Source organism: Daktulosphaira vitifoliae, unplaced genomic scaffold, assembly GCF_025091365.1.
Source record: "Daktulosphaira vitifoliae isolate Bord-2020 unplaced genomic scaffold, ASM2509136v1 Scaffold_2, whole genome shotgun sequence".
NCBI lineage: Eukaryota > Metazoa > Arthropoda > Insecta > Hemiptera > Phylloxeridae > Daktulosphaira > Daktulosphaira vitifoliae.
The window spans coordinates 32,749,048-32,768,641 of NW_026099573.1; the positions used below are offsets into that span (position 1 = coordinate 32,749,048).

The window sequence follows — 19,594 nt, forward strand, 5'->3', positions numbered from 1 at the left end:
GTATTTTAAATATATCGCTAGTTTCATTGAAAATGTACAAAATACTCGACGTTTTGAGGTATGTTTCATAAAAAATAACAAGTGACAAGTTACAAGTGATAATGGACAAGTATGCCTTATTGCTGTTCACAAAAAATTTTGTCGTTTAATAAATAACTTGTTTTTTTTTTGGCGTTTTAAAAGATAGATATTATTTATTACAATTGTGATATTGTGCAAAAAATCTATTCTATGGTCTCGACTGTAAGAACTGTTAACTTTTTAATACATATAAAATTTCAAATACTCTTAAGCAAAACTACGGTCCGAGGTGACCAGGCAATGGCCTGATCTAATATTTAGGAATCTTTCCGGATAATAAACGTAATAGTTAAAATAGCGGCGTTTCAAAGGAATAAAATCACAAAACTATTAAACTTAAACTATTGTAGTATGAGAATTCTATACAAGCTAAAATATAACAATATTAAAGAAAAAATAGCAAATAGCTGAAAATTAGCACTAAGGTGGCGACTAAATAAACTACTACACCACATCACACACAATATACTAAGATAACTAAGTAGAAGAAAAATATAGGAGAGCTATTTTAATATTCTTCTCCAACTGGTTTACTAAGTTTTTCTAGTTCCACTTAAACACGACATAAAAAGTCATTTAAAACTTCACCTAATTTTTTTTGGTCCGACTCAAATGTCTAGTTTTTCCTAAAAAATATCGTGTTTAACTTAAATTAACTTTTATTAATGAACATTAATTAAAAATATTCTTAAGGAGTTTGTTTCTACTAAATACCTAAACCCAAACAAATACCTTTGAAAAAACTTAGAAAAATTAACGAAGTTTATGAAATAATTATCGATATTTTTATCTAAAAGTTCTTTTTTATTGATCAAAATATTATTAAAAAAGTCATGCAGTTAATTTAAAATGACGATAATATAAAGATATGCCCAGGAAGAAAAGTTATTGTTAATGTTAAAGAATCAATTAGTAAAAACTTACGAATAAAAAAGCTAATACTTTGCATTTTAAAGATACATAATAATAATTTTAATCCTAATGACAAACTATTTTTCTATGTTTGCCAATTTACACCCTAAATAGCGCATTCTTCCTGAATTAATTGATACACATACAGTTTGAATGTGTGTATTATTTAAAATTTTAAGCTCATGAACGATGAATGTTAAATATTGATACTGTTTTATAAAAAAAAATTTTCTTGTAATATTAATAATAAAACTGCATTATTAATAGATTTAGTCAATGTTCAGATCCTAATGTATTAAAACTTCAATTTACTAATTCTAAAATTAAAGATTCTGAAAAAATAATTTTTTATCAGTGTATACTATTAATCGTGCAACATAAGTTAATGTGTCTGTATATTTTGATCATGTTTTATTAGTATAAAAATAAAATTCGATGTTTTCGATGAAAAACATTCGATGTTTCGTGACAAGATTTTTTTTCGCTATTTTATAGAATCTCTCGGTGGTAGCATGTAATTTTACATACATCGCATTGCCCAAGTCAAAATAAATAATTAAACATTTTTTTTGTAATAATGACCTTATCTATAAAATTTTCAAAATAACACCTACTAGCTCACATTTGGCTGATTTGACATGGAATTTATATGTTAGTCAGGTTAAATGCAATAGAAACATTTTTGGTATTCTTATAATAGTTCGATTAATAATTAGTCGATGGGGAAAGCTTCGTGAAGTTAGTGCCTCAAAAATGTTTAAATAAAGTTATTAAATATAATGTTCATGCAATTTAATAAAAGTTTTTCTTTGTAAGACTTTTTAAAAAGAAAATTTTATGTAAGTGATTCACTATGAAATTTTTTTTTTCTAAATCTCTACATACCATAGTCGGTTGAATTTATCATAGTACACGTTATTATATTACTATGTTTTGAACAAATTAAGTTATCGTTATTATACACTCAATACAAAATATTTCTTGGTAAAAAAAAATCGAGTTTGCTTTATTGCTCGTAAAAGGTTTTATTATCTACCTTACATCTGAAGTATTAATATTTGTTACAATGGTACCTCGTAAAATAGTTTCCTTTGGCTCTGGGATTAAGACTGATTTTTAGTATGTGCTAACGTTTATTGCTGATTTGCATATTTTGTCAGATAAAATAAAAACAAATATCAAAATTTGCACGATCCAACCAATACTTTACTACTTAAAAAAATCATCAAATATTGCTTAAGAATAACATTTTATCGTTATTAACATGTTGAAATTATTATTATTATTGACTTACTCTATGCTACAAATTTATGTGAATATAAATAACTATAAATAGTTTAATAATAATAAGTTTAGTTATAAGATAAATATTAGTGTATTTTTAATTAGTTTATAACTTTAAATTTACGTCAATTTATTCAAACTATCAAGTTAATAATAAGACTTTGAAATAATTTATTATGTAACTATATATTTATAAGTATATTACTGAAGACTTATATATATATAACTAAAGTTGTTACGTTTAGTTTGACAACGCGCATACTGTAAAAAGCGATCCATAATGAAACGTCATTAGATGGGCGTTTAAGAAATTAAATTGTTTTATGCATTTTCGGATATACCAGTCTTTTATTTATATTAAATGATTAAAGATCGCGAGTTATCTTAATCTATTTGTAGACTTTCATAATTAATCAAATCTTATATTTTACATTTTTATTTATAATTACAATTGAATAAGACCAAAATGTATTACTAAATGTCCTATTCATAAAAAGTAATAAAATTGAAATTTTTAAAATCTTTTAATACATATAGTAATTGAATTAGTTTGTTTTACCAAAATCTTACATTAATCTGTTATGCTAATCTTGGTCAATGTCATTGAATTTTTAGTAAGTGACCTTTGGCTTTAGTTGACATGTTTCTTTAAACTTTTTTTTTAATTTAAACCCAGTGGCGTAATTAGGGTTGCATCTTTTGATAAGAGATCTTTTCTGCTTCCAAACGAAAAAAATTGTAACTTCCCCGTATAATTTGTTATGGGGAATATAATACCCATATCCTCCATAGAGTAAATTGATAGTTTAATACACGTGGAAATAGAAAAATTACATATTTAATTACACTATATAAATAAAATGGAAAGGTCAATGAGTGTTGACCATTAATGTTATTAAAAACGAACGTCTATAACAATAATTATAGACTTAACGGTGTTTTTAACATCTAACACGCAACGTTAACATTGTAAAAGAATGTGTATGATTGGTTAAACCTAATTCAAATAATTACACGACGTTGGTTTAACGTTTTTTCATTGATATATAGAAATGTCATACTTGAATGAATAATTTGATATTGGTATAGGTAACCAATATGAATAAATGGAAATTTTGCATTTTGTTCAGACCAAAAAGGTATATATTATTTATTATTTTTTTCAAAAAATAATTTTTTTTTGTTCATATTACCTACACATCACTGACTAACAGTGCACATTGTCGGTAAATCAAACAGTTTTGAAATTATCATGATATTTTATGTATTGAGACTTTTACTTTAATGATTATGTTACATATTTCTGTAATATTATTAGCAAACTAATAATGATTGAAAATTATGTACAGTATAAGTTTTCTATTTTCAATAAACACATACTTATATAATAATTACTTATATAAAATAAAGTTCTTTTCGTTGAACTGGTAAAAATATTTCCAGAGAAAAAGTATTTTTATATATTAGCATTAATATTTAAGTACAAACAATATCAAATCACGTCCATCAATCTTTGAAAATTGTAAAATAAAAATTTCTTTCTTATAAAATAAATATCAAAGAATGCGTTCCTACCATATTAGTAAAATAATAAAATGCCTCGGGCAATCAAATTATGGTTCTATCGTGTTTAAAATCTAAACAACTAGTCCACCACAGGTAGCATTCATTAATGAAAATAGTTCAGAAAAACTAGTAGTTAGAAAAGTTATATTTTGAATACAACTAGTATTATCTTTATATAAGATATTTGCTTAAATATTTAAAAAGTCCATTGCCATTTGTAAAAAGAAATATCCGGCAAAAATAAATATTATTAGAGGAGTAGTATTTTTTTTTTATAGAATTTGAAGACTTTGACATTGTTCGTCTTTTGAGAAAATGTAAAATAACTATTGTTATATTGACACTTATTACGCATTCGTCAAACGTATAATTTTAGAATTTGACTGAGTCCAATGAAGTGAAAAAAATGTAGAATATGCTGACTGAAATATGTTTATTACAAAATTTAATGTACTTTGTGTAAGGTTTTTGAACATTTGACGGCAAAAATAGTATACAAATATTTCTTACATGAGAGATTTTTAACATTTTATTATCATTTAATTCTTACATTTAATACATTTTTCTTGAGTTGTGCAATTGATTAAATTTATTTTAATCAAATTTATTCTTTTTAAAATATAACCTTTAAATGATTATCCCAACCATTTTAATTTCAAATAAGCAATTATGCTGTTTCTATTAAACATAATAAGTGACTTAGGTACAATATTAATAACTGAATCTAATTTTAATCATACTGGTAATTTTTGAAGTCGTATCTTAAAAAGAATACACAAAGTTTTTACTGAAACGAAATACAGACGGGGTTGTTTTTCCACTTTTATTTACGCTACCAAGAACAGGTATAGAACTTCATAGTAACAAAATTTTAATTAAAAAGTGATTTCGATACATTCGCAGTAATTGTTATACATTTATTATTATCCTTGTCAACAGTAATTTATAAGCACATGACTGGGTCATTTCAGATATTAGTTTTATGAACAATTTGCGTTGTTTTATTATTGAATAGATGATACATATTATTACATAATATATTACATATACAATAAAGTATATCATTATCGTTGAAATAGTATATTGTTTGAAGTGACAAATTCAATAGTGTATTACAAAACGGACTAGTCATGACATGATATTATAGTAATTTTCTATTTGCTCCTCGTGTCGTTTACCTCCTGATAACTTTGTTGAGTATCTTTAGAAATTTTAATGAACGAGTTTGCCTATAAATAGACTTTTTTCTATTGTATAACTGGTATAATAAATAATGATCAATTTAGATAGAATTTTTAAAAAATAATGTTATGAAAACATATTTATGAAATCAATACAGTACTACATTTTATAATGTTAAAAAACATCATGTTATAATAATATTTAAAACCTGGGTAGTTATTTTTTTAGCCTTTTCATAGAATATCCACCATTTCTGTATTCATTATTTGTGTATTTCTTCAATATATAACTATATATTAAACGTATTTTAAAAGAATCCGAACAAGACTGTCAGATTGTCTTAAAAAGATAAAAGATTTGTTTTTATTCTCTTAGTGGTTAGTAGGTTGTCTTCAAAAGAGCTCTATGTGTATTATTTTTATTTGTAAATCATGTATGTTTGCTAGCATGACGTCTTTTTAGTTCAGCCAATAATGATAAAAATAACAATAAGAGTAAGCCAGGTAGGTATGTTGAACTTTAGAGAAGTTTATTTATTCGCTTAAAAAGTTTCAAAAAGCTAGATAACTTATCCATACATGTTGTGACACAGTTAAGTCTTAATATACTCTGCCATATTCAGCTAAATACAGTTACTTTACTCGAGATAACTGCAATTATAGTAAACCGTCTTTGTAACGTGTCTGTAATAAAGAATGAGTAGTGAAAACAATGTAAAAACATACAAGTTTCTAAGTGTCATGCAGTATAAATTTTTCAAGGATGTTCTTTTTCAAAAACTTACTGACAAGCTTTAAAGTAAAATATTGTTAATAAGCATGTTTGACGACTTATGATAGTGCCGAATTATTCGTAGATAAACAATTCGACAAATTAAAGTCCGAAATCTATAGTACTTACGCAGCTTATGAGCAATTGTATATCTTTTCAAAATGAACCAACAATTATTTAACGTTTACTATTTTATCACCAAGCTCACATTGTAAGAATGTGCCCTATGAACTACGTATAATATTAAAATTTTGAATATGTTGAGTGCTTTATGTATAGGCCCACTTAACAACGCGCAAAGAAGAAAGTTAGCTAAATGAGTATTTTAGCTTAGTTGCACTATGAACTTGCGTTAAAGTGTTTATTCAGGGTAACATAAATTTAAACAAAACACGCTCAAATAAAATATCTCTAAAGTATATAATTTATTTTACACTATTATTCGTTTTTAATATTACTACGAGGCAAAATAAAATTTGTCCCCTTTTGACAAAAAAAAAAAAAAAATTATAAAATGTATAGCTCTCCTTTGCTTCAACTATTATTATTTTTTAATAAAATAAAATAATTCCTATTAACTTAGAGTGACCATTTTTTTCTCCCCCCCCCCCAAATAACTGCATATTAAAACCTATTTATAATAATCATAAATATAATACATTTATTTTTAAAAATTGGTAGATTTCTTTTTACTAACAATGATATAATTTACTTTTTTTTAGTTAAGTATTTAATAATAGGTAGATTGTTACACATCAATGTTTAGCTTCGATGTATAGATGAAAAGATGTTAATTTTACTGGGATGTACTGTGATTTACCGTGTTCTTTTTTATGTCTGTCGCCCCACTTTTTCTCATCTGTCACCTGTTCGATTTATTCGAATGATGCGTCTTAAGATCTCAAATCGTAGTTTTTTTTAACTATAAATAAGAAAAATACTCAATTATTTTCATTATTCGTGAGTAACCATCAAATAGCTGTTATTACCAGTAAACTTCTAAGAAACGGAAGGACGCAGTCAGCGCGAAAACATTCGTCGTTCGGATTTTCGATTAAAGGAATATGAATTATATTATTTAATATTATTGTTTGTAAATAGTAAAGTCATTCGTAATTGTCGGTTCGTAGTGCACGTGTCGTATAATGTGTCTAATGCTTATCGCTAATTTTATTGTTCGACCCAAATTCCACGAAGACTATTATTATTAATATTGTATTCATATATTAAGTATAAAAGAGTTTTATATTAAATATAACATTTTTATGATACAAATATTATAAATATAATGTAATTATACGGAAAGAGTGGTATTAAAACCGGTCTAATTTCTAAAAACGGGATAGAAATCGTCCCGATAATTTACATGATTATTAAAAAATCCCATTTTAAACGAGACGTATGGTTTCTTTGTATTAACTGCATTATCTCGAGCACCTTTCAAATGTCCTTTCTATTTAGTATTCTAATTTGTATTTATAATACAAGATGATTCGTTTACCGTACACTGTAAGAATGTATGTGAAAATTCAGACATATTTTTTTAAAAGTATTACTCATAAGATAAATTAGATATTAGAAAATATATTTTTTTTCACTTGTTAATTACGGTTTAGCATCATCCTTAGTAACTTATAGCATCGTCATTTATTTATTTTTTTTTATTAGAAGCTAACATATTTAAACAGACTATTCCACGATGTTACCCCAAATCTAATAACTTTCGATTTATTAAATATTTTGAGTTGTTTTTTTTTTTAATAATTAATACGTTTTTTAACTACACTAAATTCATATATTTTATTATTTGTTTTCAAAATATGTAAAGTTTATTTTTTCAAAATAGTTTTTAGATCTGATTATTTTGGACGGAGCGATAACAATTTTATAACAAATACTAATTGAGCTACAAGAATTTTAATACATTGAGTGGGTTTATAGAGCGAGTGGATACAAATCGTACTTATGTATATTTATAATGCATACTCCACTCTCGCCACATAATTGTTTTATATATTAACATGCTTGTAACTCGATAAGTACTTGTCCTAAAACCGTTATCGATCATTAAAATTGTTTATATAAAAGTGCTAAAAATTAGCTATTATGAAATTTTTACGAAAAAAAATATATGATTTTAATATAATCTAAAAATGCATAAATTTTAAAAAAAATAAGTAACACAAAATATTTATTAGATCAAAAGTTATTAGATTTGTTAAAACATCGCGAACCACTCTTTATAAAAAAAATTATCAATAACAACTTTTGGACCAATAGTTTAAAATTTATAGTGATTTTTGAACATAGATTAGAAGAGAAGTGCGGATATAGCCTTATAACTATGGAAATTTTTCAGTCACACTCGTCCTCCCGACAAAGTATAAAAATGTCGACAGCTCCGAAATACTAGTCTAAAAGTAATTATCGTCCAGTCATTATCTACTTAGTTTATTATCAATTAAATAAGTTAGTTAATTGTGCATGAAAAATAAAGTTAATTCACTTATAAGATATGAAGGGTGAACATAAAAAATACTTTATGATTGATTAATTGAGAAAACATATACCTAAAGGAAAACAAAAATAATTCTCAATATTATATATTTTTTTGATTAATTAAATGATTTGTGATAAAGGAATCCATCTGTATACAAAGAAAGCAATAATTATTTTTAAAAACATTTCACCAAAACTATAATTGTGTCAAAAGTTATAGACGTTGCCAGTTAGATCTGAGACACCTGTAATATAGGTCCTGTATAATTTTATATTAATAATATAAATTATCTATCTATTATTAAAATAAAGTTACAACAATTAGAATGTATGGTACTGCAAACGTATTGTAGGCTATGCGTGTAAATTAGAAATTAATAAACAGTATTCCTCTGAGGAGCTTAAAAACTAAAACATAAAAACTAAAGGAGAATATCATTATTATTATTATATTTGAAATTTATATTATATTGTTAACAAAACCGTGAGCATAATAATTAAAATAAAAATATTATTGTATATGTGTATAATTTAACTGTAACTGTACAAACATAAACTTTTTATCAATTAATTTTTTAAAAAGTTATTTCGATCGATGTCATGTTGAATGGCATGATATTTGAAATGCATTTTTGGTAAACCTTATTGACCTCATTCAAGTAAACACTACCACAGTACTAATTTACATAATTTATAAAAATAATTATTTTATTTTTTTAGTTATTACAATTTAGCTATTTTAAGAGGGTTCGTTTGGTTACCTTTCAGCTTAATGCGTTACTAACTATAATTAATACGATTTTCAATTTGATAATTAAGTATATTTTATTAATTAAAAAATGTTGTATCATATATAACATTTTATGAGTGAAGATTTCAGTTTGACTTAAAAAGGTTCATGTATTCATTATTTTTATCTATTTTTGGGTCATCATATTATGATCATTATGTGACCCGAAAATAATTCTAGTATATTATATTAAGTAGAAGTATAAATAATCACTATTGTTCGTGATTTAATGAAGTATAGCTTTGGCAGAATTCCAGGGGTCTATTTCCGGGTTAGGTGATCTACGGAAATACGTATACTTAACCATCGTTCTTAAGGGTCAAACTCTTACGATTTCTCAGTACTCACCTGATATAATCCAAAATTGAAGACACTATTAGATGATGTAAACGGTTATACTCCGTACATCATTTAAACCTACTTGTCACGGATGATATCCCTCATTGTAAAATTATTACATGAGTTTATTAGAACTAGGTAGCTTAAAACCTTTCTATAATTTGCACATGTAAAGTATTTACTAGATATTAAAGCTCAAAATGTTATACAAGTACAACGTAAGTTACAAAAAATATATAGGATTTATGATTTCTCTTGGGAATATTTGAAACTACTTGTTCAAAAAAAAAAAAAAAAGGATAATAATAATATAAAAAACGGAAAATTTTAAAAATAATATGAGTAAGTTAATTTTTAATTGAATAATAACTTAATGTTTTTTATAATAACTGATCGTGCAAAAATGCTTATTAATCAGTAATTATTCTATTGTTGATTATTTTATTTTTTATTAACTATTGTTTACAATTTTTTTAAGCTAATAAGTTACATTTTTTTTTTTCAAATAACAAACATAGATCGCCAAATCTCATTTTTAAAATTGTCAAGTTTGACAAGAAAAAAAACCAAAAGAGTGACTATTTTACAAATATAGTTTGATTTGTTAAGAATGCTAACCCCATTTTTTTTTTATAATGATATTTCTCATTAAATTTGTACTAGAAAAGTTGTATTAATTTTTTTTAATATCTAATTTTATGTCAAAAATTTAACTATTTCCAAGAGTAGTTTTTTAGGGAACGTTTTTTACTATAACATGTACATAGAGTACTGCTATGTAGCACCCCATCTTATATTTAAATAAAAATTATATTAACTGATTATCAATAGATTAAAATTATATTTAGTTTATGTTCCATATAGTAATTTACATATAATTCGTCAACAATATTCACACTGTTCAGGAGAGAATATTTTTCAAAAACATTTTTTTATTAATCCTTAAGTAATTACATTTTATTTGGTATAAATTTTTCAAAAATATAATTCTTTATCTGTCCCATCGGCGGATTTCAAAACAGAAATTTTAACATGAAAAGTTAACCTTAATCTTAAATCTTGAAAATATAATTTATATACTCCTAGTTGGGCCATTTGACGGTACACGTTTTCCATAAAGGTAACGAAATATACAACTACTGTACAACTTTTTTTAAGTTCACCATAAAGATTACAATACTAAATTATGCAATATTAATTTTAAATTAAATTAGATTTCTATTATATGTATTATAATATGTAATATAAATCATAAAAATCGCTATCAAAATATTATTAAGAAAATAGGATTTGATTTTGGAAAAATCAAAAAAAAAAATAGTAGGAGTGTACTAAGGTTCTACTTTAAGCTCTTACTTATTTTCTATATTGATGGAGTTACTAGAGAAATACAATTGTTGCATGCTGTTCGCTGACGATATAGTGTTAATAGGAGAAAATAGGGAGGAAAATAATCAAAAGCTAGAAGTGTGGAGATCAGCTCTTGAAGAAAAGGGTTTAAGAATAAGTAGGAGTAATACAAAATCTATAGAGTACGAGTTTGACAAAAGAGAACACGAGGTAGGTGAATGAGAAGAGCAGTGACAACAATCAAGGATGTGATAGGAAAGTTAAGTGGAAAGATATAAGTATTTAGGATCAGTTGTGCAAAAGAGCGGTGTTATTGACGAAGATGTAAGATACAGGATTAAATGCGGGTAATTGAAGTGGAGAAAAGCCTCTGGTGTGTTATGCCATAAAAAAATTCCAATGAGGCTGAAAGGTAAATTCTATAAGACTGTAGTGAGATCAGTTATGATAGACACGATATTTGAATGGTATGTTCATTTATAATTAAACATAACCGTGTTTGATTTGACTGTTGAGTTAGTTTATTTTATAATATTATTACTATAATAATTATCATTATTAATACTAAAAGATATACAGAAAAATGCGGATAAAGCAATATAAGGCGCTGATATATAACTCGACGACATGTCTCGCGGTGATGTACCCCCTAAGGGTGGCCGACCCCAAGTAGTTGGGATTAAGGCGAGGAAAAAAAATGTTTGGAAAAATCTAACATTTCCTTAAAAAAATTAAACACTGTCTACAGATTTGAATCGAAGTCATTTTTAAGATTATGACAAAGAAAAACCAATACCTGTTACACATACACCAGAATGATTTGTACCCACTGGATAATATACATAAATACAACTTTTAATTTTATATATTATAATATACATAGTGATATGACCACTCAATTACTCACAAAAAAAAAAAAAAAAAAANTTCACATATAGTTCTTGATTATGTTGTTTTCTATTTTATAAGCTAGTTACATATGTATGTTACCTTAAAAAAAAATAAAGTTGACACCTCTTTAAGTTATAAGAGATGATTATAAAAAGTCATTATTAGCTGATAAATCAAGAAATATATGTGATTAAAAGAAATCAAAATTTTTTTTCTACTATTGTATTTACTTTGCGATTAATCGAGTGGTTTATTATAAACCGATTATCCTGTATATTTAGACCGCGAGTACTTATCTTAAAGTTGTATATTGTATCAAAATTTTTTGCAAGAAAAAGGTTAAAAAATTGTTATTTGAAAAAAATAAAATATAAAAATTACTTTATTATTAATGGTAAATAATAAAAATGCATGTTTTAAACGTTGTCTAAGAAAGTAATTCTTAAAAAAAATTTCAACAAAATTCTAATTGAATAAAAAGTTAAAAGCAATTTCAGTTAGGTGGCTAAGATACCAATACCTTCTTCATTTTTCTCGCCTTAATCACAACTACTTAGGATTGGCCACTCTTATCCTAAACATCCACTTGACACGATCTCTCACGTCATCTACACACACATCAGCCGTCCTCATTTAAGATACCAATATATATTTTTATTTATTAAAATGAACGATTCATACATTAAAATGAGATATATTATCAATATTGTCATTTTGATTTCACTAGATACCTATTTTTGTGTTCATCGATTTACTTCTTTTTATCTAATTTTTATTTTTCTCGAAAAATAAATTAAATTTATTATTATTATTATTTAATGGATAGTATTTTTGATTGTTTTTATGTGTTATTGGAAATCTTATATATTTTTGCGTTGAGGAAATAACATGATTGGTTTTGTATGCTCAAATTAAAAAAAAATCAAGATTTTCCCAGAGCATTCACATAATTTATATAACTTTATTAACCTTCCTTTTCACTTTAGTCCACAATTTCTAGAACAGTTATGAAGGCACTTGTACGTTATATATGTTAAATTACTGTTTTATATACTACTAAAAATGTTATCAGTTGCATGTTGTTCTTCGTAGTTAATCTTAATATAAAACTTTAATGGTACTGAAATGTGTATACTACACATAAAAATCAAAATTTTATAACTTGACACAGTTTTTTCATTGTACATAATTGTAAAAAATTCTATACTATTTCAGTTAAATAATAAAATTTTTCTGTATGACTCAAATGGAATCATAATTGTTTTTTGTTGTATTTGTTTTGTCTCTTATAATAAATTTGTACTTAATAAAATAATGTTTTGAAGTTTTCCCATATAAAAGGATTAAACCCTTTTGATATTCTAATCAAAATAGTAAACATATATCTGATCGAGTTTATATATATATATATTAAATATAATATAAATAATGCTTGTTTTTTATTGCAATTCACAATAGTAAAGTTAAAAATTACACTATCCATCTTTGTCGTAAAGATATTCGACTTTCTAAAGTAGTATGTAATCAAACTCATTTAAACTTTTGTTAGATGTCTTTGGCTGTTCAAATTGGCCTTTATCATAGTAAGCGAATTGTATTGGATAATCCAATTTATTATGTTGTCGCCAAAGTTTTATTGTAGCTAGTAGATAGCTCCACTTCGTCGTTGAAATCATTTTAGAGAATGAAAGTAGTCTATGCAGCCTTTAGTTGATTTCTTTAAGACTAGCGTCATTTTTTTTTGCTACGACCATCATAATCCCTTCAAATGGTAAATCTACCCTACGTTTTTCTTCTATTTCCTCTCTCTTTATGAGGATTTATTTAATATCATAAAGAACTTATTTATTTGAGTCAACTTTATTTCGAATAAACCATTCACGCATTGATGAATTTATAGTCGTATATATTAGTATATTATCTTTTGCCCATCAACGAGATCAAAATTGATTTTGTTTTTTCTCTTCATTATTATTTTTTTTTTTTTTTTAAGAATAATATATTTTTTTATTTATTTAAATAGAAACAACTCTGCCAATATTGACAGTAAATGGTAAAAAAATATTTAAGATTATTTAATCTTAAATATTTCTTTACCATATTGATGTTTTAAGTTGTTTTAATATATCATTATCTCAATGCTAACAGTAAAAGTATCTGTCTATTAATATATCTACGGGCGTCAGTAGGAAATTTACTTTTTGTATATTTTTTGTTTTTAGTGTTTGACATGTTCGCAATTTTATCTCTAATGTTTGTGTTTGTAGTTTTTCAATAGATTTTGCAGTCGAACGAGTATTGTACGGGATTGGTCCAAAAGACAAAAAGTATCACAAAATAAATTGGTAAAAGAATGTGTTGTGAATTGTGAAATACGACCCATGTGTAGTGTTTTCCTTTAAAACTTAAATATCACGAATAAATTTAATCTTATATTGTAGAAAATGTATTACATACGTCTCTGTCAATTTAGGACACTTTCCTTTTAAGCTGTATTTAACAGCCCTATATGTCTGTAATTGAATACAAATTGTCAAATTCTAAATTATACTATTTAAGTGTATATAAGCCTTTAGCCAATACGTTACGTATATAAATCGTGGTTTTATCGGCACAGTGTTGATGTTGAAATCATACAAATGCGCCATTAGTTTATTGAACGGGCATAAGGTTTGAGAGGATTAGTATTATCAATAGTATGAATAAAATGTGTTTCAATGATGTCGACTATAGATACCATCCTTCATACCGGGTTCTCAACCCGTTGTCTTTTGTTTCTTTTATTGTCTTTGTTTTTGAAAATAATAATGTTTTAATGAGTTATTAAATAAATATTTGAATAATAACAAAAACATTAAAATCGTTTGACATAACAAGGGACTAGTACTTTAATCTAACTTTTCATATAATTAATATTTGCAAAATATCTTCTTAGTATTACCCTACAAAAGTTCAGCAAGCATTATTCAGTGGTTTGTTATTATAAAGAAAATACCATTACAGTTCTAAAATTATAAAAAATACTAACGATGTGCATTTACGTGCGTTCATTGGTAATAGTTGTCTGATGAAATTTATTTATTATTTGCGCGCTAAGGTATGAATTTATTGTTATTTCCGAGGTATAAGTAAGGGATATTAAAACTTTTTTTCTTGACTATTTTTGTTCTTATTTTTTTGATAAATCATACAATGGGCAAGTAATTCAGTGAATTCCATACATTGTGTCAGTAATTGCAAAACAAATTTTCTAAAAACATTTTATATTAAACTAATGAGTTGCATTAAAGTTTAATTTATAATTATGCAAGCATATAAAATTGTTCAGGTACATTAATAATATTGTTACGAACAAGGCGTAACAAAAAATAAATATCGTTTTTAAAACAACAGCGAAATAACTATTTAGAAAATAAAATGTATTTTGTTTACATTATTTAAAGATATACGATAAAAAAATTTTTCATTAGACTGTCTAATAACTATTCAATTAAATCATCTTACAAGGACTGTCTACGGTGCCGAGGATAATTGCCCTTAAGTAGTGCGCGGTAAACATGTACAAGCGTTTCGATAACGACATAAACCACCTAAAATTGGCATATCTTCCGTCACGTGCACCCCGCGCAGTACTTTTTTTGTAGTATTTTTTATAACACAAATTTAAAATGGTCGTGATCGTGTGATGATACACATTGATATGAAATCAAAATTAGCTTGTCTTAATTTATATCTCTCGATGTAAGACAAGAAAATATTGAAATTTTCCCTTCTATTTGTTTTAAAAGTAATTGATTTCAAATTTAATAACTGATTTTAAATTTACCTAATTTATGGGTACAAAGGGGGGCAAAATATTTTTAAATATAATAAGTTTTATGCAGCGTTAGAAAACATATTAATTTATGAATGCTGGTTTAAAATTTATCTAAATTTGTTGGTAATGGGAAAAAGTTTTTAAAAATTAAGTTTAAAATGGCATATTAAAATATATATATTTTTAAGATTGCTAATTTCCAATTTAATATCAGTTTTTAAATTCAATAGGTTTTGTGATTGGTAATTAAAATAAAACATGATTTTTCGTTTATTGAAAGAATTGTTTCTCCACTATGCAAGTTGGAGTTGTAAAATGTTATAAATAATATAATATATTATAATCTTATTTATTTAATATACGAGTGATTGTGAGAAAATTGTTTTAGATATCGTAGATATATATGTATGGCTGAGACTTGGTTGATACCCATATACTAAATACAATTTTTCAAGACTTTTTAAACACTTTAATTGTAATGATATAAGTATTATAAAATAATTCCGTCTCATACACTTCCGCGCGTAACATCTAAGCAAAAGGACAGTAAATGTGAAACGTTAGAGTTTCGTGAAAAACTATATACCATAATTATGTTTTTTGCCTATGATTCTAGGAATTCACCAAAGAACATTCAAATAGTTATTCTTACTGTTTCACGTTTAAATTGAATTACTATAAAATATAAAATCAATAAAAATGTTTTTTATTATTAGAAAATATGTTTACACGCTAAAAATCCATTGATATAGATTTTATATAGTCTTACGTTTATTTTTGTTAAGACATGTGTTACTTTTTTACAAATGAACCATAACGTTGTAAACTTTAAAAGTGCCTGAAATAGCCATTGGTATACGCTGGACAGATTTTTAATAAAATATTGGACGTAGTCAATTAACGTATATCTGTTTAAAAACTGTTGTACCTATTTTATCTCATTCAATTAATCTAGGGTTAAATGCTGAAATATGGCTGGTAAAAAAAAATATATAATAGTATCATTACCATGCATGTAATAACACATGATTTATTAAATAACTAAATATTATCGGGAAATAAAAATAATTATTTGTTACATAAATGTACTGAAAAATGTAATTTAGATGTAGTGTTTATGAGTCCTAAGTTGTAGTAAATATTCATGAATTATATACGTCAGCTATTATTTTACACATAATGTGTTTAGATAGAAAATCTTTAAATAATCTGTAGTTATTAAATTTGATTGTTTTTGAAAGACATATTATAAAAGTAATATTTTAAAAATATATTTTTATTCTACGGTATTTAAGGTTATATTTATTTGAGTAGTCTATACCTCTTCATTACAACCGGTCCATATCCTTTTTTAATTATCTCGCTAGGCAAGTCTAAAATAAGGTCGTGTACGTGGTCAACTTATTTAGTGAAAGAATCCTCTAAGTTATTTTGTTTTTATTTAAAATTTTTTTTTTTACCTCAATTTATGAATTATTTATTTTTGTTAATGTAGTTCTGCAGCTTCTAAATTTATTCAGTTATTATTAGTTTACGTATTGTTTGCTCTATAGATTATAAATTTATATTATTTTATAAATTTCTAAGGCAGAATACATTAATTATATATTTTGCACGTCAATAAAAAAATATAGAAACAAACACATTCTATATAAAAACCTCAACTGCCTACGAAGTTCTTTAAATTTAAATATTTTCTAGTAATTCGAATTAAAAAAAAGTTTTTAGCTTTGTTATTCTCGAATAACACTAATTAATTATTCCTTAAACTGGAAAATTAATTTTTTGAATCGTAGAATTTGCTCACTCAAATTAAATCATTCTTAAAACTAAAAAAATCTTAAATTTATTTTATCCATATTTTAAGCGGATTACAAATCTGAAACGCTTGATAATTTTCAATGTCATTCAAATAAATTATTTTTTTTTAAACGATGTAATCTTATAAATTTACTTCATTTATCATTTAGAAAAAGAAAACAATTCATTGAAAAATTATTTTTTTTAACAAAAATGTTTATTAAGTTTTATTCTTTAAGTTCAATGAAAATAACTTATCTCAAAAGAATAAAATACTGTAAAGAATTTATAGTAAATATAATTATTTACCACAACCTGGGGATAATAGAATCAAAAGATTATAAAAATATTTTTAAAGATTTTTGTCAATAAACGATTAACAAATTATTTATTAGTTATTTTAATTAAAACAGTATCACGATTTTATATTATTTTAATTACGCAAAATGAATTTGTTGAGAAGACAATTTTTTTGCATGTAAGAGTTTTAAGAAAATTTTAAAAGAACACGACAACCGTTAGATTTAGTAGATATTACAGATATTTTAAAATAAATAAATGCCGATATAAAAATGATAAGTTTGGCTTAATACTTTATATTTAATATCAAAGAGTAATACTCGAGAAAATCAACCGTCAGCATTTCACTATTGCTTGTTTGAATCTGATTACAGACATATTTGCAAAGCTGTTAGACGAAATGCGTTTGTATAAAAACTACACAATTAGTAGAAATATTGAAAAACTTTTTTAATTAGTCGTATCTTTATCATTTTAAAAGTTAAAACTTAATTTAGTTTTGTTTTCAATTATTATCATTATTAAAATAATTATACTAAAAAATACTTTTGTAATGGTTGAATTTACAATCTGAATGTTGTAGGTATGTCATTAATAATATTTTATAAGTTGAAAATAATATATATTTTATGATGAAGTTTTCACAATGAAATACAATGCATTTAAATGAAATGAAATTAAAAAATTGTATTATTTTGTGAGAATCTACCTAATTGTTTGATATATTTTTTAATTTTCACTAGTAGTACTGTTCATTAACATCGTTTAAGATATGTTTGATGTAGTCATTTGAGAATTTTATATTACTAGCTTGTTGAATGTTAGATAATAAATCAGTTTATTTTTTGTTTTGTTTTCAAATAATATCTTGATTTGTTGCTTTTTATCCAACACAATACTTGATTTGTTATGTTGTACATATATTGTCGTTGAATTCTATACACACTTGACAGCAATGTTACGATCAGATTGTTTTTCAAAGAGACAAATCTACTTATGGAGGCTGTTTTTACTTTTCACTTTTATCTTTCTCGTCTGGAAAATTGTTAGTTTGTTCAATAACTAAACTAGGGTTGGTGACAATTGACATTGAAGGAGGAATTGGGTAAACAATACAAGTAAAACTTTTCAGATTTACTACTTTTTTAAGAATTTACATGTAAAACCCACGTGCCACATGTACAAAAGATCTTTTGATTGTCATGTTTGATACGACTCAGTTTATTTCCGATTAAAAAATACGGCAACCATCAGTAATCTGACAACTACGGCGAAGTATCAGACATTACAATGACTGTAATATATCAAACAAATGTTGTTAGTACATTTAAAAACATACTAGAGGAGTAGTCCATTAAAACATCTATTTACAAGTTACTCGATTTGATAAATAGTTGAAAGACCTACTTTTTTAGTATTAAAGTATTTTTATCTATTTATTATGTAGGATATTAACATTGACATAAGTCATAACTTTAGGGCGAGTACGTTTTTTACTTGTGAGCATGTAGTTCATGTTTATTTAAAGTTTTGTAATCTATTCTTGACAGTATAATAAGTAAAAATAGAGTTAAATCTTTTCTAAATTTTAAAACAATTATAACAATTTCCCAAACTTAAAATTATTACCCAATAAATAACTTATGGCTATTATAAAGTATATTTTCGTTTTGAATAATAGCTAGAAATTTTAGGGTTGTAATGTTATTACTTGTATTATAAACTACGAGTTTTATCATATTGAAATACTCATGTACTATTAACTTTTGATTAGGGTTTATCTTAAAAAAATGTTCGTAGTAGAGATATTCACTTATTTCTATCAAATATCTCAATATTTTAAGTATAACATTTTTATATTATTTTACATATACTTTGAAAAATAGTTTTTAGTTGTTGGAAATTTCCAACAAAGATATAGACATTTTCAACAAGTGAAATTTGAAAAATGTAATTATACGTACATTAAAAATAAAACACATTGAATACGATGAATATATATTAATATTTTT

General features: G+C 24.9%; 1 protein-coding gene across 3 annotated transcripts in view; it reads left to right on the forward strand.

Annotated features, from left to right (window-relative positions):
* The window catches only part of LOC126899861 (hemicentin-1-like), a 151,450-nt gene that overhangs the window by 15,165 nt on the left and 116,691 nt on the right, over positions 1-19,594 (forward strand). The window lies entirely within an intron of this gene.